The sequence below is a fragment of the Pyrgilauda ruficollis genome, unplaced genomic scaffold, assembly GCF_017590135.1.
Source record: "Pyrgilauda ruficollis isolate IOZ18807 unplaced genomic scaffold, ASM1759013v1 scaffold4, whole genome shotgun sequence".
Lineage (NCBI taxonomy): Eukaryota > Metazoa > Chordata > Aves > Passeriformes > Passeridae > Pyrgilauda > Pyrgilauda ruficollis.
The window spans coordinates 18,479,918-18,506,842 of NW_024525489.1; the positions used below are offsets into that span (position 1 = coordinate 18,479,918).

The 26,925-nt window shown below is 36.2% G+C and overlaps 1 protein-coding gene across 1 annotated transcript in view; it reads right to left on the minus strand.

Annotated features, from left to right (window-relative positions):
• The window catches only part of PRKN (parkin RBR E3 ubiquitin protein ligase), a 677,999-nt gene that overhangs the window by 566,500 nt on the left and 84,574 nt on the right, over positions 1-26,925 (minus strand). The gene's annotated exons all lie outside the window — the stretch shown is intronic.

Sequence of the window (26,925 nt, forward strand, 5' to 3'; positions counted from 1 at the left end):
ATTATTCATCTTTTTATTTCCTTGCATATAATATTTATCTCAAAAAATCACCATCTCTTTTTTTTTATCTGATCTGTCTTAGACTTACAGATCCACAGTGATTGCTGCAATCCTTAGAATTCAGGCCAGCTTGCCTGGAGAGGTTTTAATCTAGTGAAGTATCACTGTAGTTCACTAGATGAGGTACCTGTGTTGTGCTTACGTGTGCTGAGAACTCTAGCTGCACTAGGGATACAGCTTGGCTTACTTGTAGAAAGAAGGATGTCTTGCAAAGATCCTAGTAAGACTTGCCTAAGGTTGTGGACAGATATTAAATTATCATTGTGGATTGTTTTGAGCAACTGTGATCTACCACTGAAGCCCTACAATGGAAGAAGACTGAGAGGAGATGGCCAAGGGTAGTGTGCTTCCCAAGGCTCATGGCAGGATGCAGGGAATCACTGGTGACAGCTGCTACAAGAACAGCTGAACTTGGCTGCAGACAAACAGGCCCACAGGGGGACTTTGATCTAGATAAATATATGAGCTTAGTGGATCAGCAACTGGTTGTCATTATTAAATAAACCAACCAATGCTCATCCACAAGTTAATCCAAAGAGACCAAATGTCTTCCTGCACGTGCCAGAGTGGCACAGAGGTGTATTCACACTTCCACCAAACACAGAATATTAAATAACACAACTGTGAACAAAAAGACTTTTGGATACCAGTGGGCTTGGGCTGACTTTACACTCCATGTGTTCCATCCTGGGACACCCAGTGTCACAACTGGCAATATAAGAATATTATACAGACTGGCAACAGGAATCACATCACATTGTGATTCAACTATGTATAGAAATTGCAAAGTATAATTTCTCCTGGCATTGTGAATTACATGTATTGTTGTACTGCTCTACTAACTGAGAATCCTATGCAACATCATACAACTGGGCTCCAAAAGGAATATTCTTCTATGCTTGACATAAAATACCAATTTATTTACTCATAGTGAACCAACTTTGAAGAGCTAGAAGACTACAATCCAGCAGGGAGAAACAATAACAAACTGTATCTAAAGGACAATTCTTAATACAGCAAATAAGACACAAGGGGTGCCTTACTGTGTTTTCCCAGCATGATAACTAACAAAACCTTTCCTAATCAATATACCAGACATACTAAATAACCAAGTCAGAAGTGCATATGCTAGAGATAACACAAGTGAAAACAAGCTCAGTATTTAAATGTGACCCTGTGACCTTCATTTGGTTCTGCAGCTGTGTTATGAGGGGAATTTACTCTCCCCTGCCTCCCCACTGAATAGGTGATATTTCAACAGGTCATTTTCAGTAAATTATTTTCAGTGTAAGAATTCATCAAGTTAACAGTGGTGATAACTGCAACAGGGCTTGTTCCCTAAATAGTGTTACTTTGTTCAACATGTCATATCACAGTAAGTTAAAGCCCTTTAAGCAGGCTTTTATGCTGAGGCAAAGCATACATTAAAGTGATGAATTGGTGGGAATCCTGATCAGAGAGAGGTAAATTTGTATTTCTTGCTTGAATAAATTTAACTGTCTTACATTTGGTTTGTAGATTACAGGAGCATACATTTGGTGACAACACAGGCCTACGCAAGGAGGTGCATGCTCAACCAGCTCTCAATCATACTGTCACAATTCAGGGAGTAACTGTGTTTTTTCTATTGTTTGCAGAAATAAATCACAGCAATGCAAAAATAACATAGGGGAAATGACATGCTATATTTCTGTTAATTTTATCTGCATATATAATGCATTTGACATCTAAAAATTAATTTTTCTAATAGCCCCTTCTAGCTAAGGAATAAGTCATCTCATTATCTGCTGGCCTCTGGCACTAATATCCAGCTTCTTTTAAAAAACCCTAAAACCCGTACTGTGGGGAGGTTAAACACAATAAATAATAAGCACAGTTCTTCAATAATAGATGTGTTTTGTGCTAGGAATTTGTGAATATGATTATATTCAGAAATATTGAATTAACTTTAAAAATACTAAATAACTTATGTTGTCAAAAGGGATTACAGATGTTTTCTTCAGCTATCATACCAAATCATTCCCAGCCTTCTGATTATTTTAGGACTAATGTATATCATTGGGAAGGGGAACTGAAGCTCAATCACGAAAAAAAACAATCAACTACATACTAAAAAATCCCATTCTACAAATTTCCCTAATGAAAAATAAATATTATATCATGTATATACAAATAATATATTATATTGTATATATCATATTATATATTATATGATATATAGTAATATGTATAATACATACTATATTTATATTATATATAAAAATAGATAATATATTCTGATAATACACATAGTGATGGTAACAACATTTCAACACCAGATCCCTCTTGAAGGAGATCTTGAATACTTATTTTATGTGGCCTTTTTCTGAAAATATATCCACACATTGGCCTCTGAGTAAGGTCAATCTGAATAGAGTACCCAGCAAAAACCTCTGTCTACAATTTTAATTCTTGTGTTTTGAAATATATTTATTACAAATAAATATATATAGTGAACCTGAAAGAAGAGAAGCAAGTATGTACAAGGGAAACAAAAAAGCTTCAGGAGCTCCACTGAGACCTCAAAATAATGCCTAAAGGTAGAATCAATCTTCATGTTAACAGAAATGTTGGGGCACCAATTGTCTCTGTCAGAACGATCATTCTCTCAGATAACAACAGGGTGACAGCAATCACTGTGAGTTTTTCCTTAGGCAATCTGCATAAATATGAAGACAACTTGTTCGGGCCTCACTCCTCACTGTGTACTGACTCCTCTTAGCGAGCACACGCAACTGCCTCGGGGAAAGGAAGGCAAAACCAGAACCTTTGAAGCAAGTTACCCTTTCTCAAAGCAGATCCAAATACTGGGCACAAACTAATCACACCTGATTTTTTTTTTTTTTTTTTGAGACCTATCCAGTCCTAAGAAAATAAATTGCATATTCACAACATTCAATAAATACAGCAGCTGGATTTTCCAGTTTTCAGCATTGACTTTCATCAGTATGGTGCCAGGCAGAACAAAGACTGCATGACAAAGGAGAATACCCCCAAAAGCTTACATGAATACTGCTTCATCAAAATTATCATATCAAAGAATCTGCCTTTAGTCACACATATCATGGCATCATTAATCAGCAGCTGAAGTACATAAATCTGCATTTCAGGAGATATAACTATTTTCCAGAATCTTGAGATCTTGAGATTTAACATCCACATTTTCACAGAAAAAAAAAAAAAACTTGAAGAAAAATAAGGAGAATGGGGAGTACTGCTTTCATTTTCACAACACATGTAAATCAAAATTTATTTGATATTGAAGCTAATGCAATACAGATCTTTATGGTGTAGGAAACATGATTTATCAACCTAAGAAACAACATGCAAGGACTGTAAGTACTCAAAATGCATGGACTTTAAGCACTACACCCAGACTGACAAAAGAGATACTCCGAAAAATCTCTTGAGCCACAATCTGTAAACAAAGAATGTACAACTGAGGCGACCATAATCAGTTTTGGGGTCCATTAGAAGATAAATTACCTTTCTAATTAACACTATTCTCAAACAAATCTTGGAAACACTGTGCATACTTCTGTGAAAAGGATTATGTAAATAACATATATTTGTAAAATCGTTGACTTTGCCAAGACTTCTATTTATTCAGTGGAGCAGTCTAGCAGGTCCATACAGTAAATAACACAGGTTTTAAAAATCATCATCCATGTAACAATATAAATTTACCCAAAAGCCAAGCTTTAGAGTTTTTTTGTATGAATAATGTATACAAGAAAAAAAGGAAAATGCAAATTAACATCTGACCAGAGATATCATATGCATTTTCAGGTGAGTAGTGTGTACATACAGGATGCAGCTATGTAAATTTTTATATGCAATTACTGTTGCAGGTAAACACTGCATATTTTATGAGTTTGAATTAGTGAGATGACACCACAGTTAAACTGAGATGAGCTGCTATCTTAACAGATATTTTTTGAGTGCTCTAAAAATCAACACACTCATATTGTCTGGAAAATTGCTGTCCTTAAATGGTGTGGAAACTAAGTTTACTACTAAAATCTATCGTATTTTGTGACTGGATTTTTATCACTTTACCTATTTAAATTGAAACACCTACCAAAATTAGTTTTCTTGGGATTCTCTTTCAGATCAGCAAGGCATCCGTCCCCCTAACCCAGATGAACTGGTTGGCCCCATAACAGCAGTGATGTTGTACTTAATTCAAATATGTGATTGTGACATAGTTTTAAGGAGATGGGATGCCTAAAGGCTGCTATAAAGAGATAAAAAAGGAGACAGGCTTGAAGGCTCTTCCTCAGATCTGAAATAAAAACTACAGGCTTCAAAGTGACATGAAAGTTGACAATGATGAATCTGTTTTGATGACCTTGGACCACCTAAAAGGGATAGGTACACATTAGAGTAAATTGTATTAGCAGTGGAAAGGTTATTGGCAAAAGTGACAGCTGATGAGGTGCTAAGTAGTTGATTAGTTTTAGCCATGTAAAATCCTAATTGTTTATCCAGGAGAGTATTTGAGACTATATATGAACTATCACAGACACAGCAGTCACTCAGGTTATAGTCAATGGAGATAAACTGGTAGGATAAGTGGCTCTGTCAAAAATGACTCATTTTTTTCAATTTGAAAAACTGATCTTAGATCAATCCTACTCTTAGTATGCATTTCCTGAAACACTGCACGCTATTCCCTCACCTGATTCATGCCTATTTATCCATTAAGCCTGGCCACAGGTATGTGCTGTACATCCTCCATACTGGGAAGCAGTGCTTGAAGAAAACATTAGCGATTATTTATACAAAGCTTCTTCAGATTATGTGACACATTACAGCAATTACTTGTGAACTCTGCAACAAGGTCTCACTCATCTGGATGCCCTAATGTATAAACCACAAAGTTTGGGTTAATGGCACCTCCTTAAATGTATCCATTTACACATGATAACCCTTGTGGCCATGAATCTGCTGCACATGTAATCAGCCTCTATCCCCAGGCTACTTATCGAGATATTGTCCACAGTCTAAAAAACAGCTAAATGAATCTCATGCTACTTTCTTAACATTCAGTAAAAGGTATAAGACATTTACAAAGCATGTAGGTCGGTAGAAAGATAATCCTCTAGTAAACTTAAATAAAAGAAGTTGATGACACTTGCTGGTCTTTCTAGCCTTTCCCAGGAAAAGACCTCCAATGTTAATGTAAGCATTTTACTATTAGATGGATGTACTAGACAGTAGTCCAACAACAAATTAAATGTGCAGAGATATTTTTTATAGTATTATCCTTCCTTCTTTCATTCCAGCATAGTCTGCTATTCATGTATAGCCCTTAGCTATCAGCAGTCTTTACTCCCACAAAACGACAATGATTTCTTTACAGCATAAATGCCAACTTCATGTAGCAGAGAAAGAATAGAAACATTGAACAAATTATATGATTATAAATGATCCTTTAGGAAGTCTATTTGAAGTCAGTGTGAAAATCAAACTTCTGTGCCCTAGTTCACAGCTTCACTCCAGTGGACCATAACTTCTATTGAAAAAAAAAAAAAAAAAGGAAAAAAAAAAAACAAAAGAAAAAAGCTGTGAGAATGTTACAAAATGAGATGACTTATCCAATTGAAGTTTGTGACATGCTCACCTTATGGATAACTGAAAATCAGTGCTGGCTCATACTTTTTTTCTAAAACTAGCTACAATTAGTCCTATCTCTTGGTAAATTTATTAAATCTTTCAAAATTATTTAACTGAAATGTGTTATATAAATAAAAATCAATCATTACCAAACCAGTGGTGATGTTTACTGAAAACAAATCAGCAAAGTAAGAAAGAAGTAATCTGCCTTTATGTACAATTAAAATAAATTCCTCCTCTGCATTCTTCTGCCTTTCGCTCCAAAATATTCCTTCTCCCTCTGAAGTTCCTTAACAAATGCTTATAAGAAGACCTTTACTTAAAGATAGAAATTATTTCATGTTTATAAAGGCCTGTCTTTGATGTAAAGGTTTCAAATTAATAGATATATAAACACATTTATTGACTATCCACCAGGACTGAGCCAAGTCAAAGAGATGTTAAATGGCCAAATCTAAAGCAAGAGTCCAAATATTCTTTGTATTTCTAATGGTTGTGAGCTTGCACTTTCTTATATGGACAAGGTTATTTGAGTATTTCAGTACATTTGTTGTTGCCCAACTCTTTTCTTTGCTAGAAATACTATATTTCTGGTGAATGTAGTGTCTTTTTTGCCTATCATTTTCTTGCTACAAATTTTATTATACGCCCTTGCAATCATATAAGAAGTTCTCTCATAAAATGAAAACTATTAGAGAAAGCATCTGTCTTGGAGAAAGAATGAGCTCTACTTCAGTCTGTCAAAAAGCTCCCAAAATCACACTACAGCTCCCTCACAGATTCCATGTTGATTACACAAGAGAACACCTAAAAGGAGAAGTGCAATTAGCTGAAAAGGGGGAGCAAACCAACCAGTGGGACCTTCCTCTTCAATGATTGCTTCACATCATCCTGCAGCTAGTACCCTCCCTGGGAAGCTGGAATCTCAAACAACAGAAAAAAGCTACTACATGTATAAGTGGGTATATAACACCTGTGACCTGACTGCTAGAGATGAAAGCAGTGAAACAGAGGGAAAAGTTAAGTTGTTCTTGAAGAGATGGTAGCATTTTCTGAGATGAATTGGAAGACTTCTAGCAACTCCTATGGAAAGGATGGACTTCAGGTGAACCAAACAGGAAGCTGAGTCACTGGCAAGAGAGGTAAGTAATATAAGCAAAGGGGAACAAAAAATGGTACTGAAGAGCCAAATTTGGAATAACAAATCTTCCAGGGCACAGAGCAATAAGGCATCTTCAAGAAAAGAGATGGCAGAAAAACTAATAACATTCAGGCCTTAAACAGCAATCTCACCAACTAAAGCTCAGTTGAAATACCAATCAAAACATCTGAGAAGACCAAGATCAAAAATCAGTGTATTTCTACTTCGAGACCAAACAGATATGTAAATAAAATGGAATTCTCAGCTCTAATTGATAATATTAACTGAATAGCCATGTCTGGCACAACTCAAAGGTGGTCAGCAGGAGATTTATGAACATGGGAATAACTTAGATTAAAATAGACTGCCAGAAGAGCCCATGAAAAATTGTTAATGAATGCTAAAGCAAATCTTGAAACTAATAAAGTTAATTGAATGAACATGCACCACAGAATTTCTACAGGTTGAAAGTTACTGGCTAAAAAGGAGGAATATAGATTAGCAATATAGATACAGATACTCTGTCTTTTGAACTAACATAGCAACAGTGGCTGAATTTATAAAAAAAAAAAAAGTCATTGAGATGTAAGCTGAATTTCTAAATTCTTCTTATTGAAGTGAATTCTTAAGAATTCACTATATTTTCTGATACCTTTAGTGACCTTCTCTATTCTTGAGTGTAAAGGATTCCTCCTAGTTGAAATACAAACTGTGATCTTAACACTCTAAAATTAAACAAAGAAACATCTTTACAGTTAAATAATTAACATAGTAAGTCCAAAGAAATACAGGAAGGGAAAATTAAGGGAAATTAAAAGGAGGAGCTAAAAGAGTGAAGCACTCATATCCATGAACTAAGTGTTCAAAAACTCAAGCTAAGAGTAAATGTAAGCCAGCTCTCATGAAAACTTTAATCATGCATTAGAGAGTCGAGAAAGTTACATGGCAAAATAAAAGGCTGTTTAAATTAAATAAAAGATGAAGGGTTGCTCATATTATGGAAACATTAAAGGATGTACCCTCTTAAGCTACATATATTTGGGCTACAAATGCAGCCCAACAAGATTTTGAGAAATAACTTGCAAAAGATAAAAAAATCAGTAAAATTTTTTTTTCAAATACATTTTCAGCAAGAAAACTGCTATAAATTCTGTACTGTTATTGAATGATAAAAGCATAACAGAATCTCTCAGGAATTACTCAGCTATTACAGAGAAAAGCTCAGATCTTAGGGTAATTTACAGCCTGTGTTCAGGAGCTTAAGTAGATCTATCTTTGCAAAAAAAGAAATACAGGAACCTTATCAAATGGAAAATCTGAGTGAGAAAATACTAAGACAAAACCATAACCAACAGCTCGTCTCCAAGACTTCTGAAAAAGATGAAATATATAATTGTAAGCCTACCAACTATTAGATGCAAGACACAATTTAGGTCAGGCTCAAGCCAAATGTGTCCCCACGTTTGTACCAGCAGCAGTATATGAGGGAAGAGAAGAACACAAGGAAATTACAGGTCTCCTGGTAAAATGAATAAGCACCAATAGAGTTTTGGTGGAAGGAATTATTACAAAGATATCCCTCACTGATGGAAAGGATGATCATGAGAAAAAAATGCAATCTGGACAAAAACATGCATTTGGATTAAAAAACTTTTCACTATGTCCCTTAAAATATACTTCAAGAAACTAAGCCTATAATAAAGAGACATGATCCTGTATGGATTATTGACTGATTTAAAAACAAAAGGGAAAGGACACAAATGAGCAATAGTTTTTTGTAACACCAGAGATTACTAGTAGAATTGTGCAGTAGTTCATGCTGGACCCTCTGTTGTTCATGACAGTCATAAATGAGCAGGGAAAGAGTTGAAAGGTAAAGAGACAAAATAATATATAACATAAAAACTTTCTAAATTTTATAGATATAAACTATGAATAGATATAAAATGAAACAATTTACCGAAATCACAGTATTGAGAGATTTTTTGATAAAATGATACTAAAGCCTGTAACAGACTGACAAACATAGGAATAAATGTGAACAATGGGCTCTGAATGCCCTCTATGCCTGAGGATAAAGATTATATGTGGAATCATCAAATTAATTGCAGTTTAAAAGGCACTGGAAACATCAAATTAATTGCAGTTTAAAAGGCAAATTAAAAGTAAGATTTATTAAAAAAATAAAGGTATAAAGACTAGAACAAAAACCTTGAATTTGCTACTACTATTTGTATGATTATAGCATTCTTTCATAACTTGAGCAGCTGAACAAAACTTTTACCCCTCCATTCCATAAAGTACAACAAGAAAAGTCACTGAAAATTGTGATAAGAGTACTCAGAGCTTTACTATCTATTGAGGGAGAAATTAATCTGACTGTAACTTTTCACAAGCTAAGAGAAAAATTCAAAGATCCAGGTCTACCTTGCATCTTATGGAAGTAAATATGGGATTGCTGTATTTAGGGAGAGAAAAATTGGCAAAAGGATCATTTGGCACTTTTCTTGCTACTGTCTTTTCCTTATTATCTACAACTAGGTACCATTGGAGATAAAGTTCTGGTAATGACTGACCTTGGTGTGATTCAGAATAATCAACTGTGATTTTTATATTACTGCCTTATGACTTAAAGTAGCTTAAATTTTAGTCACATTGAAAGTGTGTGTGTGGGGGGGGGGGGGGGGGGGGAAAAAAAAAAAAAAAAAGTGCAAAGTGAAATCCTCTTGATTCTCTGTGTTAGACTGCTTTGACTTGAACCAGAACACTCTAGCCACTGCCAGGCACTCTTCCAAATGTCTTCCCAGTGTTATTTGTAGATCCAGAGGTCTAAATCACATTAGGAAAAGGGGGGGGGGGGGGGGGGGGGAGGAGGAAAAAAAATAGTCAGAAGTTGCCTAAAACCGGTGCGATTTGAGAACATACAAAAGCAGAGCAGGGAAAAATAGCAGACTTACTGACAAGTAGAAAGTGGGAATTTGAAATCAGATGTGGATATAATCAAAAACACAAATGGAAGAAGGAGGCCCTGAGCCCTGAGGGACTCTTGTATGACCAAAACTGGAAGTGAGAGATGGCAAGAGAAATAGAAGGATGTGAGTGCCTTAAAGCTAATTTGGGTTAATACGATCAACAAAATCAAATCCAGGAAGGCAAGAAAAATTACTTGGAGGTTCTGAGAAATTGTGAAGACCATTTTGAGATTCTAGCCTTATATTTAGATCAGGAAGATGGAAAGAGTAAATGTTGGACTGAACTGGATGCAGCTGGAGTAGGAAAACAGAAAATCAGACAGGTGCTGAAGGAGCTAACTGACCAAATGGGAAAGAGATGGAGAACTAATTCATGGATACTGGAAAACAGGATGTATAGAGTAAATGGAAACAAGAAAAAGACAGGGACAAATTTGTGAAGGAGAAAAGAAGAAATACAAAGCGGACTGTAAAGAATGACAGGAGAGTTATGGTTGGTCACACTGATAAATAATCACTTATCTAGAAAGCAACTGCCTTAGAATTGCTCAGTAGTGCAATGTATCAAGCTCTGAGTAATTTTATGACGAATGTACTGTATTAGGTAAATATGAAGAGAAATAAAGTATTATGAATCAATAACATAGATAATCAGCAATGGAGAGAACCAGTTAGTCAATAAGTACATATGCAATTAATCAATTATGGGATTAAATAATTATTTGGGAAATAAAAACATCAATAATTAATTATTATGTCTGATATACAAAGAATATAGCCACTAAGGAAAAAAGCATGCTGAAAATATTAGTCTGGTCTTCCCTTTCACACATTCCTTATCCAGACATAAGGAAGTACATTTAACTGTAAACTTCCCTTCATTGTCCTCTTCAGACAACTTGTTATCTTGTGTCTATGGTAGAATTCGTTCAATCTTCAACAATACCTAGGGCTAAAGAGGAAACCTAACAGTTTCCATCAGGGTCCCAGGTACCATCAAGCACATACATTACTTTTGGAGACCTTTAAAGAACAGAGGTGCATAAGCCATACAGTCTGTTCATTGCAGACTAAAGGCAGACATCTCCTAATATCACGGTACATGGCCCAATGTACAGTAATGTTACTGAAATTTTCTTCCCTTCCTTCAGACTATGTGTCCTGTGTCATCTGAGGTGCACCCATGGTGGGGCTTGCACGTGGGGCTGGCAAATAGGGCACAGAACACAAGGGAGAGCATCCACTTCAGCAGGTGATGACATCTGGAGGCCAGGTAAGTAGGAAATAGGATTATGTCACAGGTGTGTGCATTTAGGGTAAAAGTCACTATCTCTTTGCTGCTCTCTCACCTCACAACACTGCAGTGTCTGTAAAGATTTTGTGTCTGGTAATCTAAATGGAAGTACAAACAGCCAAGTGCTCTGACCCATGCCTAAATTAATCCAACCAACGTTATTCCTTAAGTGACCTTAAAACACTCATTCACAACAACTTTGGTATTTGAACCTTCCCAAAGTTGCCAGACAGTTGAAGTGGATCTACCTCAGTCTTACTCAGCAACCTGGAAATGTCCCAAAAGCTTTTCTTTCTTGTTTCATTTTCCTTTAGTCTTTCTTGAATGAGGATGATCAAAATGATACCTGCATGATTGGTGAGTATTTACCAACATTCTGTATAATGAATACTCTACCTTGGTCTCTTGATTATATTACCTGATATACTAATAAAAATAAAATCAAAACCATACAAGGAAACACAGAAGGCTAATGGGAATGACAGTACAGAATACAACATGTCAGCATGAAGCACCATCCAAAGAGTTTTATATCCCAGTAAGACTGGATCACCTCCAGTCTCTGGAAAACAAGAATGTGACAACATAAATCCAAGAACAAGTATTGCTAATAAATCTAACAAACCCAGGAAAACAGTGTATAACTGGAGAACAGTAAGTGCCCTGTGCATATTAAGGAAACTGATAAAAGTGATCTTGGCAATTACAGGGTCATTAATCTTACCTTAATAGCTGAAAGACTATAGAAGAAATTTTGAAGGAAAGTATCATTAAACCCATAAAGGTAAAGGAAAAATGAAATGAAAGGTAATTTAAGTTTACAAAGTTGTAAAGCTGTGTGCCAAGCTAAATATTTTTTTTTTTAATTTTAAGGCTAGAAAATGAAGATTTAATTGGTCTAGAGTTCAGTAGAGCTAACACATAGCAGTGAAAGTGTAGAACTTGTAATACCCTCTCTCTACAGTAATATCTTAAAATTAAAAAGGAAAAAACCAATGTGTTATGCTAGAATAATTTAGTTATTACAGTTCCATAAGTATTGGCTTTGGTATTAGTAATTCTTTTAATTCTTTGACTTTATGGATACTTAATTAAGTTGTACTTTGCAATGTTGGAAGGTATCATCAGTACAGGATATAATTAAAGAGATGAATGATACAGAAATTTAAAACAAGAGAAGGGAGAAATTTACAGTATTTAAGGGATAGTAGATAATTGTGCTATAAACTGGTGGCTTATTATGCAGGCCCAACCAGAATTCATGCAGTAATTAACCACAGAAAGGCATTGAGACTATCCAAAGAACAAGTTTCCCAAATTTCTTATAGTTCTTTACTAATTATCAATATTCTTCTGAACATATGGACATCAGAAAAGGCCATCATGTCCAGTGACACTTCTGTAAATGTCATATATATGTGCAATTCCAACTGATAGTCCTCAGCTTGTTTACAGGAATTACATTTATTCTATCAGCCACCACATCACTGAAACTCATCTTCAACTAAACAGCATCATTGACAACCCGTACATTATTTGACTGTCATTCCAAATGACCGTCCTGTAAAGGTGGCACAAATTTTGCATTAAGTTTTATTTAAACCGATTCTGGTCAGATTAACCAGTGTGAATGTAACACCCAAATCACCTTGTAGAACTGATCTACTAGAGCTGTATTACAAGTATACCTTCTCCCCCCCCCACTCCCCCTCCAATGTCAGTGTCTAAAGGTTTTACACACTGTGATTTTACCTCTCATCATCACTAAACAATACTCTAGTGTACAGCTTTATGGTGCAACTGAAAACACCTGTAAGTCTTGCTATTCAATGAAATGTATATCAATAATTAACTCATTAACATGTGAGTCACTGGCCTAGAAAGTCACATGGCTGAAGAACAATTCCCAACCTGGTAGCAGTACTCTAGCCCCAGGAGTAGGCAACACTACTAATGAGTGGATTGTGGTTTTGGATGTGAGTTAACATGCTGCAGACCCCTAAAGAGTATTTCTCCTGGAATTGTCTTTCCTTGAAATGAAGATTCTTAGCTTGAGGCTGAATTCCTGGCACATACACGAGCATGCAGACTAGTCAGCTCAAGGCTATACATTGTCTTCAAAATTATATCCTTAGACCTTGCAAACTCTGTATGTCTGTACTATCTTTGGAAGCGTTAGCTTAGAATTCAGTAATTTCTTTTATCTGCAGTGTTTGCTGACATAACTTTTTAAAAAGGACTATTTCTAGAAAATTACTTCCTTCTACCTTTTACCACTCAGATTTTTAAATAAAAAACCCCTAATGCTCTTAAAGAGAGATTAAGGATGTCAAAATCACCCTGATCCAATGGTTTGAAGCCAAGAAATCTTTTCACACTGCTAAAATACCAGAGGCATTGCACAAATGAGCATGAAAATGTTTAATCTAAACTGCTCTTAAATTCTGACTACTTAGCAAACTATTTTCAGCTTATAATGTAAACATTCAGTGATACACCAGTAGAAAAATATAGGTCAGACTTTTTTTTTTAACTGGTTTTGTGAAGTTTATTTCTATTTTTAAAAAATTAAATAAATGATGCTGCAAAACTATGAGAACTATGACCACCTGCCCAGTCAGATTTTTGTTTCTCCACTTTAACTGTTTCTCTTTCATTAAACATATTTATATTCAGAGGAAACAATTAACATTTATAATAGAATCTTTCTTAAACAACAGGGGCTTGTGCTCATAAGTGAGGGTTTATTCTTGTCATCACTACTACCTGCAGGAAAATGACCACTGGCTTTAAGAGACACAGGGTTTAAGAAGATTTTAGTTGAACTCCATTAATTTTGTTGCATGAATTAGGACTAGTTGTGTTTGACATTAAAAAAAACACAAATGTAAAGAATGTTGTTATCCAGGAGAACATACAGTCTAATTATTCATTCACAACCTATGACAAGTCCTTACCTGCAAAGTAATGGAATTGTTTCCTTCCTAGATTTAAACTGCTACTTGCACAGAATTGCTGGATGGGGAATTAAACTATTGATGTCCTCACACTAATAAATTCCATATATCTGAATTCTGTATATTGAGATGAGCCATATATCTGCATCCTGGAACACATTGGAACACAATGGCCATAGCTACAGGACTTCAAGTCAGAAAAGTCAGATTAAAAAGTAGAGGCAACTACCTAAGTGCAACTTCACCAAAAAACAAAAAAAAATCACAGAATAAAAAATACCATGAATTAGAAGTGGAAGAAAATTTCCTAGATTGCAGAACTTTTGCTTTGATTTGAAATTGAATCACACAATGATTTTTTTTTCTTTTAAGTGGCTTGCAGGATATTCCCGTGTTTTATTGTCCATATTTTCTATATTTTCCCACATGTATTTGTTCACAGACAATGCCAGGTTAAACAAGCAAAAGGGGAAAAAAGTCCTGATATTTGTTCTATGCCTAAGTTTATTTAAAATGTATATGTAGCTTTCTATTTTCATATATAAAGTTTATACTGTTTTACACAAGAGGGAAATTCTTCTTACCAGGAGATTCCTATTTTCTATGAGTTGTTTTCCAATATAATTTCTGAAGCAAGGTTCAAGCATGATTTATTTTAAATTAAATGTGCCATGTGTTTAGAGTACAAAACTGGGAAAGTGATGTTTGGAAAACCAATTCTACATATGTACATTAGCGTATGCACTGACCTACCAAATTATTTCTATATGACACTAAAAAAGAAATCAACATTTAGTTTTATTCAGTTTTGCTACTTGCAGTAGAATCTCTGGTAATGAAATCAGCTGCTTCTATTTTGCATTTTTATATATGCAAGATATACAAAATGATAGCCCTCTTCATAATAAGCATTTATATGCTTACCTGAAGACCAACAAAAATACCTAGCATTAGTGAAAATTTGGCATAGAGGGAACCCAAAGAGTCTGTCGGTTTGGAGCTAAGCTTCCTTGTTCTGGAACATGGTTCATTTAGAACAGGGATTAAGTGAATTTGAGAGACAGCATTGAGGAAGATTCTTTATTGCCCAAAATATTGAAAGACAGAGAATTTAACCATAATGAATTAATTTTAGAAATATGCTTTTAGCAAAAGAAAAGGATGTGTACTTATTTATATCTTACTGTCTACAGGTCAACAGACAATGCAGAAATATCTTTTAGCATGTTTGAATGATTAGGCTATATATTTTTCTTATTAGCTTATATTAATGAGATATACATTTAGGCTAAAATATTTTCAACTAGCTAAATTCCACAAAAAATATTAAATGTCAAAACATATTGTCTTTAACACAAACTGAATCTTTCCAATTAAAAGTGCTGCTATCCTTCTTTGATTTTAATTTCATTACATACTTTCTGAGTAATGACTTCCATTACACTAAGGGACACTTTCCATTCAAACCCAGCTATAAATTTAGGTACTTGAAGATTCAGATTTTATGAAATCACAGATTAATTGAAATGTTTCAGTAACAATTTGGAAGCCTATTTTTTTTTTTTGTGTGATTTTACTCTGTAATTGGTAGAGTTTTTGCTATTTTGTGAAAAGCAATTTCTGTTTTCTCTTTCAGTGAGCAGGTAGTAAAAACATAATCACATTTATTCTAAGAGAAAAATATGGGCCAACAAACAGAGGATCTCTACTCTTGCTGTGTTATATATAGGACTTATTGGACTGTCATTATGTAGGACTTGAAGCATTAGGAGGGAGAGACCACCTTTCTCTAACAAATAGACTCTTACTCTGCATACTATTCCCTTTGTCTCTCTGTAATACAGGATATAAATAAAAGCAGTGAACCGGCTCTGCTTTCATACAGAAAAATGAAAGATTAATAAATATGAAGAGGACACCAGATATTTACTTTTAATTGTGTGTGTATGTGTGTGTGTATGTGTGTGTGTGTGTGTGTGTCCTAAACTGTAAATTACAAGGCCTATTGCAGATACAGTAAAGACCACTGTATTCACAAATGGAGAATTTCAGATGTAAATCTGCTTTGGGGCTGAGCCTTTTTCTTTCTTGGCTTCTTTTCAGCTGCACTTGGATGCATGAGTGCTATGTAAAAAAGAAACAAACAAAAAAGAGCAAGCAAATCACAGTAGTCATTCCTGAGCTAAAACTGCATGATTAAAATTTTGAGAAAGCAGAAATAAGGATATTAGTATTTTATATACATTTTACTCTGGCTTTTTCAAGCATTTTCTCAATCCAATGAAAATCTGAAGTAATTGATTCTTAAAGTATAAGTCAATAACAGAAGACTTTTGTGAGATTACTTATAAAGATTTCTAGCCCACATTCTTGTAATCCAAGGTTATTGCTTGTATCATCATACTGACAGGTTTATCTTAATAAGAAGTGTTTTGTGCTAGGAGAATTTATGTTTTTATGCTCAATTACAGTTTTATGTTGGTGGTATTAAGCAGGCAATAAAAACAGACTACCTTACATCTATTATTCATTTTTCACATCCACGGTCATGAAGGTATAATGCCCTTGGAAATGTATTTCTCTTGTCCTTATTAAGCAAACAATTTGTATTAATTTTGCTTATCTCAAACCTTACCATTTTCAGATGGGAAAATAGTAGGTCATAAATTACATAACCCTACAAGAATGGTACTTTCCCTTGATGCCTTCAGTTAGAACTGGATTCCCATGACATGACGCACTGCATAAATTGAAAAGGAAATAGTCTCTGCCACAAAGGGTCCTAAAGTCAACAAAACATAAACCAGGAAAACTGATAATCCAAGAATCTGCATGTGAGAGGGTCTCATTTGGAAAAAAAGCAACATTTCTTTCTAAACAAAATGAAGAGTATAGCATCCAAGCATAATATCCTAAATGCACATTTAAGAAATCATACAAAAACAATAAAAAACATTTGAAAGGTCCCAGGATCTGAAATTTTCTTTCCTCACCTCTGCCAGTGTAGTACTGTACATGCTGCTAATGCAGATTCATAATCTGAAACAAAGCTCAATAATCATAGTTTGCTGCAGATTAAAAAAAGCAGCCTCAATAATAATGTTCATTACCATGACGGGTTAGTTAGAGACCAGTAAAAGCTCTAAACATCCTTTGTGATGTCAATTAAGTCGTTACTAAGAAGAAAGCCTTAGGAGAAATTTCAATGTTAACTTTCACTTCTGCACAACACACTGAAATGCTCTAATGCAAAAACTCCATAGGTCCCTATCCTTTATTTCAAGTGACAGACTGAATTAACTATGCCCTAACATTTTAAGTTATTGGGCTAACATACAGGAGTCACAGGAGAGAGCCTACTACTGATCATTAGGTAGGCTTGGATTTTCCCATCTTTTAGGTTTTTTGTCCAAAGTATTCATTAACAGGAAACACAATCTTTCAGCAGTGTCATGATACATGTGGTCACTAAGCCCTGACAAGACAGCACAATGAGACTGAAGCCTGAAATAGGAACATTTAGAGAAATTTTCATCCATTCATAACTCATCAGCAAATTATACTGCTTGGATTCCTTAAAGATGTAGCCAGTAACCAGATGGGATTAAGGTAAGAGCAAAGAAAAATATACTTAGAAAAATCTGTTTCTTTGAATGCTCACAATGCTCACATTTCTTTGAATGCTCACATGCTACAGCCTCATGATTTTTTCTCTGGTTCTCATTAATCACAGGACATTCTCACAATGAACTAACTATTGGGTATATTCCACGTCAGTGGATTGTGTGCAGCAGTGCAGGCAGGTGGGGAGGCATGTGGGAAAGGTGTAAATATGGGAATTGCCCACACAGGAAAGGGGGTGCTTGTAACCCACCCTGTGTGTCCCCATGGGCAGGGTGCATCCAGCGGTGTGAGGCATTTGTGTGTGGTGAGATGAGAACTTCCTGGGAAAGAGTACAAAATGGTGTTCAGCAAATTCTAAGAATATGTTTACAGTCTCTAGGTGTCTCATGTTGTGGTTTATCTGCTGTGTTGCTGACTTTGATTCTGTAAGTGTAGTTCACTGATTGCCAGTTAATTACATCTTGTTAATAAATCAATAAATCTCTTCGATCCCTACCCGATTTGGAAAAAAAAATTACGCAGCTGTTCCTTGCCATGAGGCTATTCCATTTTGCTGTAATTCCTATGAAAGCAAACATAATCTGTTCTAAGAAAGCCGAGTGCCTGCCTTTCTTACTAAATCATAACTCACTTCTGAAATGGACGTGAGCATCAGGGCCAGACGGTGTAATGCATCACTATCTACACGGTGGTAGATCACAGAGAAATGGGGAGAGGTATTGTGGGAAGTTTTCTGAAGGTGAAAAAACAATCCTCTCTAGCCTGTATGCCTGAAGTTAGAAATAAATCATTTTCTGTGCCCAGCAACAATGCATTCTGTGGAAAATACTGCCTAGGGAACAGCCAGGGTCACTGCCAGCTTTCCTTAGCTACACAGGTGGTGCTCAGGAAAATTTCATCTGGGCCATGCTGATCAGCCTTCACTTAAATCAGCCTTCAAAGTTGCTACTCATAGAGGAAACATTGCAAAGAACTTTATCTAAGTTTGAATGCACTTTCCTGATCCGAAACACTATTTTTCTCTATATTACTGTTCTTCTGAATACACGTTGTTTAGGACAGGTAGTGATTACAGACAGTGTGTGTAAAGTGTGACTTCATTGTGTGTGAACTATTTAGAATTGAAAATAAATAGCCAGAATATTCAATCTGTAATTATCTAGGACTTTAGCATATTTGTGTGTCGCTAATATAATTAGAATTCCTACAAACTGTATTGAGAATAATGTACTTAATGGGACAACTTGTATGCCTGGGATTTGATCTCTTAAATTTGGAAAGTTGAAAATTTGAATTTTAAATACTTTATTTTAATAATTGGGGTTTAAAAAATACAGGACAAAATAGCACATATGATATTTAAAAATCCATAATGCCTCACTCCACCCCCTGCACAAAGCTAAAGGCGATGTAAAAAAAAACCTTTTTCCCCTCAAAAAAAATTACAAGGGCTACATAATGTTTCTTGTGCAGTTTCTTTTCTTTAATCTTTCAACATTTTCTAAGAAGTTGGGGAAAAGTATTTAAATCAAGATTCCAACCCATTTCAAGAGGCTAAAAATGAGTAAATGCCTGTAATACACTACCATATTGCTAAGTGCTCCCTCATGAGGCTCACATAACCATCCTCAGGACAGATTCATTTCCTAAAGTACTACTTTGAGAGTTCACACATCAACCCATAAAACCCCCCATGTTTCAGGCTTTGAGAAACACATTAATATTATCAGCATTAAACTGTTTTGCATCATGCAGGACCACTACCAAAGCTCATAGTCTCTGGTGCAGCTGCATGAATATTTATGCTCTCAGATACAACAGCTGCCACAGCTCAGTAAGGTTTGGATAGTCAAAGAACAGAGCTCCCCATCCAAACCCACAACCTTTTCTGTCCCTGTCCTACACTTTCTATAAAAGCAGTTTCAACAGACACAAACATGGCAAAATTTTGGTCTCATATTGTACAGATGTTCTTTGTCCAGGAGTCTTAGGTGTTAAGTCATTCCATTTTGGAAGCAGGAAGAAATTAGGATTCTAAAAGCTAATCTCCATCCTTGTTAATACTACTCCTAAAGACTCAGAGAGGGAAATGCCACTCTGCAAAAGACAATCCTTGAAGTTCCACAATGCAAGTTAGACATGATGACTTCCACCATATACTAGCCATAGAAACTAGGTGTTCATACAGTATCCATCACTGCAACACCTTACCCCTCCTCCCTCCCTTACAGAGTTTAGTCAGAAACTAGTAGATTTTAAAACTGCAGGAATTTAGAGGTGGAAGAAAGTCTAGGTACGTCATTCAGTCTGGAAGTGAACTGTCTCTGAAAAAAGACACAAACTGTAAAAAAACAAACCATAGCCATTATGATCTCTTTAGGCTCCCCCACCTATTTGAGTGCAAAGTGCTGCATTATGTGCTGAACACCAAACTGTGACAGTATGACAGTATGTGTCAGGACCAGGGTGTGCTCCCCACATCCTGCAGTGGGGACTCTCCATTCTCAAGGACAGACCTCTGGTAAGAGAGCAGGGTTTCAGAAGGCTCTGCTGCCTTGGAGAACCTCACAAAAATTCTAGAAGCTGCTTCAGGAGCAGAAACTCCTCTGAGCAGTAAGGGTAAAGAACCTCAGTAGAGGCTCCACACCTCTGAAGATGCTTTTAAACTGAGGCTCACAGCCCCAGCCCCTGCCTAAGCTGTGCTTCTGCACCCCAACTCTGACCCAGCCACTGATATTCCTGGCTTGACACTGAACTCTCCTCATCGCTGTGGACTTCTCTGGTGATGTTGTCTGCTGGTTCAGCCCTGGTTACTGTCACCCTTCCCTTGCCAGCGAGGCCACGGCTTCTGCTCCTGCTGCTCCCTGACAAGATGTACACAGAGCAAGTTAATTAGATTGGGATTTTCAGGGGACACAGGCAGAGAATATATACCAGTTCATGAGTTCCAACAATGTTTGAGAAGAAAAACAGTTCAAAAGCACTTTATGGAGCTCCCAAGGAGCAGCCCATCTCAAAGATAAGAACAGAACTGAATCTGTACCACCCAGCAACTCAGTCAGCATCTTAATTTTTAAACCAACAATTTTAGCTATATATTTTGGGGGGTGGGGTGGGGGTGGGGTGGTCAGAGCAACTGTAGGTAAACTAGCTGAGGCAGTGAGCTCTCGACCAGGAAAACTGGAAAAGTTCGAAGATAGCAGATTGTTCCTTTTTTTAGCAGAAAAAGGATGAGATCTCTGTACCAACAAACAAGACTGTGACAGCCTGCCTCTGAGCAATCCTTTTCCTTGCCTCTCAGAGAAGACATGCTTCACAGCTGAAAGTACACACAGAGAGCATGGCCCTTGAGTCTCACTCCCGGAAAGGCCAGCACAGAGTCTGGCAGTTTGTGAAAGGCTGCTGCAAAGAGGCAGGACTAATCAGTTGTCCATATCCATGGGGTATAAAACAAGGTGTAAAGGAGCTTAATTGCAACAAGAAAGACATCAGGGAAAACTAACAGAAATTACAAGGGCAGAGGAGCTCTGCTGGAACAGATAATCTCAGGTGATTGTGGAATCCCAACTGAGAGATCAAAGAAGCATCAATGAAGAAACACATTTGTAGAGTTAACTGAAGAGAGACAGTGCAGGGGAAAGGAAATTAGATGACATGTTGAAATCTCTTTCAGTCTGTTTTTTATGATTCATGATCTCTTGATTCTTACTTTGGAGCTGATAATACTTATGTGATGAGCAATCATCCTGTCTGAATTTCCTTTGGGGAAAAAAAAAAAGAGTCCTGGTAATCGAAACCTGCTGATAATGCATCCAGCTGATGAGTTTTTTATTCGAATATTCATAAAAAGATTCATATTCATGTGCAACAGAAATACATATAGTGCTCTCTGCACATAAATACATTCAAATGAGAACCAAAGAGGAAAATAACATACTCCCTTCGTAGAACTCAGAGAAACTGGTCAGTAATTAAACCAAAAGAGGTGACAGAAGGAGAGAAAACCCCTCCAACAGATACACCTACAGAAAATTATGACATAGCAATTAAGAGAATATTAGACCATCCATTACTGATAAACTGTAAAATCTCTGGTCCAGCCTTCAAAGCAAAATGAAGGACTGGCTGTTGGCCACAAAGAAGGGTGACAGTGAAATGAAAGCACTTACCATTTGTGGAGATCCTGGGGGGGCGCTCCCTGGTTTAGGGGGACACAAGAAGCTTCCCTCAAAAAGCTGTTAGACCCCATCGGCTCATTCCCCTGTTCCTATGTCTGTTCCTATGTCCCTGAGCCACTCCCTCCCTACTCCCTGACTGGCCCTCATCTTTGTACTGCCCTGAGACCAAGTTCACCCCCAGGTCCCTTGGCAGATAGAAACTTAGACCCTCTATGTGTGGGTGATGGGACCTGAACATCTTACTACGTGGTTGAATTAAACATCTGTGGGATATGGACTTTACTAGCAATAATTCTGGCTTGCAACAACTATTTGTTTTGAAAAAACTTGAGTTTTTAACATCAGAATTACATTATTTTCCTAGTTCACCTGCTAAAACCGAGGGTATACATAAGGTACATAAAACAAATGCAGATGTTACAAATGGAAGAATGGAGTTCTACATCAGGATTATGTAAAAAAAGTTTTACATCAGAATGAGAAATGCTATCATAAGATGAGAGAAAAGGGACAAGATCAAAGAGAGTATATCTGAAGTTTTCCTTCATCCTATATCTAGCCTGCTATCAAAACTGCCAGTTGTGGCACTCTGTCACACACCGAGCACCACTGCAAGGCATGAGCTGCACCATCACCCACACCACTGTTTTCTTGGCTTAGATGAAGACCTAGTGAATGATGGTATACAGTTATCTATATTTAACTGTTATTTTAAATATTGCAGGAGAACTGAATGGAGTTCATTTGTTCTTTGGGACACAGAGAAATAATCCTGGATTATTGATGCTGTATAATGCTGAACTGATAAACATTCTCCTGGTTTAAATATACCTGTCAATAGTGAGCTACTAAGCATGCAAGGATACATAAAACTAGGCCTTAGCTGGCACTTCTTGCTTTTCACAGCCAGCTACAACCTGGCTCTCTGATATTTGCTGTTGTCGGCCTTCTGGTTTTGGCAGTTCTGGCTTTAAATTTTGAATCCCATAAACCAGCTTCACAGGCTGAAGTAGCTTGTGTAAAAACTTCCCCACTTCACACATTCTACTGAATTTGGGACATGTAGTTATTTTATTTGATAACTGTGATAAATCACCAAAATATTATATCCTCTAAAAGAGTAAAATACATAGTTGAGAAATTAAAATAAATTAAATATTTTTTTAAAAATCAAAGCTAAACATAAATATGCATAACTTGATCTACCTAAAAATAAAGGAAGGCATATCCCACCCAGAATTCTGAAAGTGCAATTGCTCTGTGTGTGGAATTTTTTTTGCCTCAAACCAGCTGTAAATTCCTGACCTTCAGACATATTCTGAATCTTCACATACAAAGTTACTGTATTCTTACCATCTCAAACAGATGTAATATTCCAAGAGAAATCTGTTTAGTGAAATAGCTGATGAATCAAGTCAGTATTTCACAGTAAACAGATCCAGAAATATTTTTCAGATTTTGCAAAGTGACATATTGGCCATGTCCTAAATCCTGGAGATACATTCCCTATCAGTATTACCAGTGGATAACCACTACAGCACTGCAGCAGCACAGTGAAGATGTACTATTCTAAAATAAGTACAGGTAGCTCCAAATCTGTCAGAAAAGAAGGAAATATGTGTTCTAGGAATATCATATATCTTCCTGTCTTAAAAAGTCTTTGCTCCTATTACAGTGCCCTTGGCCGTGTAAGATGGTTTCCAGAAGCAGGTAACACAAAAGGACCAGACTGCACCCCGTGTGAGAGCTGCAGGAGCTCCACCACTGTCCACATGCCCCCAGAGGTGTGCTGGCCTTGCCTGAACTCTGCTGTAGCTGTGGCTGTGTGGAGCACCTCACTTATTCCCTCCTCACTTGTCCTTTCAACTCCATCTCGACATTTTTTCCCCTCTATTTTTATTTCAGTAGCAGTGGAGGGCAAGAGGGGGGACATGTGTGTGCTAAGCTCTCTAGCCCTTTGAAAACTGAAGGGTTTAGTTAATGGCACAGGGTGCACATTCAGCATGACTGGTCACTCCCACCTCCCCTCACTCTGTCCAGATGGCACAAAGCACCAGGATTACGGACCCAACTTTTATGACAGAAGTCTCCCCATCTGCTTCTCTGGTTGTTTAAAAAGGCTTCACAGACAAACTACATTAAACTAAGAAACTACCAGCTCAGCTGCTTGAATGTAGAAGCAAGCTTGAGTGAAAACAGGCAAAATGCCTAATCTTTACTGTAGAACACATATGGCAGCCTCTTCTTAGAAGTGGTTTTCGTCATGTGAGAAGTCATGCGTTTCAGGCACTTGTAAACACCCATTAACATTTTTTTTACCCCCCATATATTTAATCCATCTGTGGAGCTGTTCAGACAATCAGGACAAGTGATCTAGCTGCTTGTTTATATAGAGTTTTGACAGCTACAACTTCAAAACCTACTGGATCATAGGAAAAATCAAGGGGGAGGTTGTTTAAAATAAAAAGTTGCTGAATGCATATTTCTGTATATTTTCAGGAGTGTACAGTTTCTATAAAAGCACAAGTTTTGCATTCTTAGTAAGGTCAGAAGAATTGTGATTTTTTAACATACCTAAAAGATTTTAGGAAACAAATTATTTTAAAGTAAAAATAAATACATATTATTTTTATATTTTAAGAATTGGAATGTAAATAACATACTTATTTGCAGTATTACATTTGCTTCCTGTAAAAGGACATGTTCTTTTGGTTTGAGGGAGACTGAAATTCTGTAGACAGACTCTTCTTAGCCCCTCTTTAAACAAGAAAGAAGACTGTATAGTCAATAGCAATTCCCAAATTTTCAAGCTAAGTAATATTTTCCTGCCAAAAGAATGCATCAAATGCATTGACATGTCTCTACACTACATTATGAAGGATATTTTAGAAGATCCTCTGATCCTGATATTCTGGTAATAAGAATATGCTGTTCATTCAGTGATCCTGTCTATGAAACCAGCATTTTAATACAGTTTAGTCAATGTGCTTTAGGTTTCATATCCTAAATAACTCTGTCATTGATACCAAAGGACATTTTTGTCTTTACTGTCAATTACTTTTAATTGTAATTTTCAATTACACTATCATTTTTTCCTGAGTATAAGAAACCAAAACACTTGAGTTAGCCTGCTAAACAAAGTATATTTCCTTTATTCATGTTTTACATTGAAAGCTGATTTTGATTAAAGGATTTTGATTTTTTGTGCAAAGCATCTTGAAATAGGTATATTTTTTTTTCTGCATATTTCTAGATTTTGGTTCATTTCTATATTTGTTTGTTTCGTTGGTTTTTGGTTTTGTTTTCTTCGTTTGTGGCTCTTGGTGAGTGTTCTTTGTTTGCTGGTTTTGTTGTTTGTTGTTTTGAGCTTTTTTAAATAGATGCATAGATGCCTTTTGTAGCTTGTTTTCCTTTACAGGTTATGACATCAGACACAAATCCAAAGAAAAAAATATTACCTGCTATAATAATTCACAATGGAAAACATAAATGATGTGATACAAGAGGAATAGCTCTTGCTAAAAAGCTTCTGAGATTTTTTTTTAATTTTTACTATAAATTATGTGCTTCTTCCAGGCAAAGAAGAACATACAATAGTCTGTAACATAATTTTTTCCACAGTACAGTAAATACAATCATTTACACAGAAGGCACTCAAGAAAAATCTCACATCAGGATGCTCTCAGCTCTCATCTAAGCTGAATGCCTGAAAAGCAACCTTGCAACTGTTGAAATGCTATTTTCCTAGAGTAATACAGTTTCTCAGATTACATATTAAGGATTTGATAAATGATGGCAAACCTTGAACTGATTAACAAGTAAATTTCTCTTACTCACTCTTTTTCCTTAAAAGAAAAAAAAAATAAACCTGAGAACTCGACCCTAATACTTTCATTCAAAACTCTACAGAAATTTCTGAGTAAATCTGAAAATATCAGCTTTATGTTTGCAGATTGACAGAGTAATTAGTTAATGGCTTTTCTTTTTGAGAAAGATCAAATTTTTATCCATGGCTGCCAATTACGGATGATACTACAAAAAACACTGTGGAGACGCTTACCACCAATACTCCAAGTACCTTGTCATCTTCACATAAGAAATTACACATTAAGAGTAACTTTTTATTGGTAGTTCTTTTACTATATTTCTTTTTTGTGATATAAAACAACCACACAAACTAATTGCAGAAGAGTTGGAAGCAAAGATTTCATCAAAGGTGAAAGAGGACCTAGGAACTTCCAGCTGCACTCACTGCTGCTATGGAAGCAATGCCTGCTTTTATGATAATATGGCTGTCCAGCTGACATTTGCCTGACCAAACATATCATATCTGTCCTGTGTAATGACCCAAAACTTGAAAAAGATAAAGTAATATTTTTCAAAATGAGTACTAAGTAATATTTTCAAGTTCGTATGGTTTCAGCATACAAAGAAGCTGCATTTACTAGAAAAATCCAACAAGTAGGAAATGCACCATCCCAATGTCTTAGCAATACTATCACTGTGAATGTGTCTCACTTTGATCCCCCTACCCTTTCACATAGTCCAGCTTTTTATAGCAATACTTTATTCCATGAAGGAACATCATATTATCTGCTCAGGTATTCAAAATTCCCATGGCAATCTGCCTGGGTGTCCAGGATACCCCTGAGATGGGTCATGCCCCACAGCAGATGTATCCAACAGAACTTCAATACCAGCAGGCCAGTGAGTACTGAAGGGACAACTGTTAGAGGGTGATCACTCTACAAGTCTGCAACATAAAGGAAGTTCTCTTAAAAAATTGTTGGGCCCAGTCTTCATTGATAAATATGTAAATTTAAAGCTAAATTTAAATGTGGCATTTAAGTTGAGAACTATAGCTCTGACGGAAAACTAGCTTTAAGGCACTATGACAAAAAATCCAGTAAAGTCAGTAGCTCTCTCTGACTTCAATAAATTCAGAAGGCTTTTTAAAAAATTCCTTGAATGATGGGATTTGTTTCCTGTCTTACTCTGAACAAGCCCAAATCTTTCACATCCAGAAAAAAAAAAAAAAAAA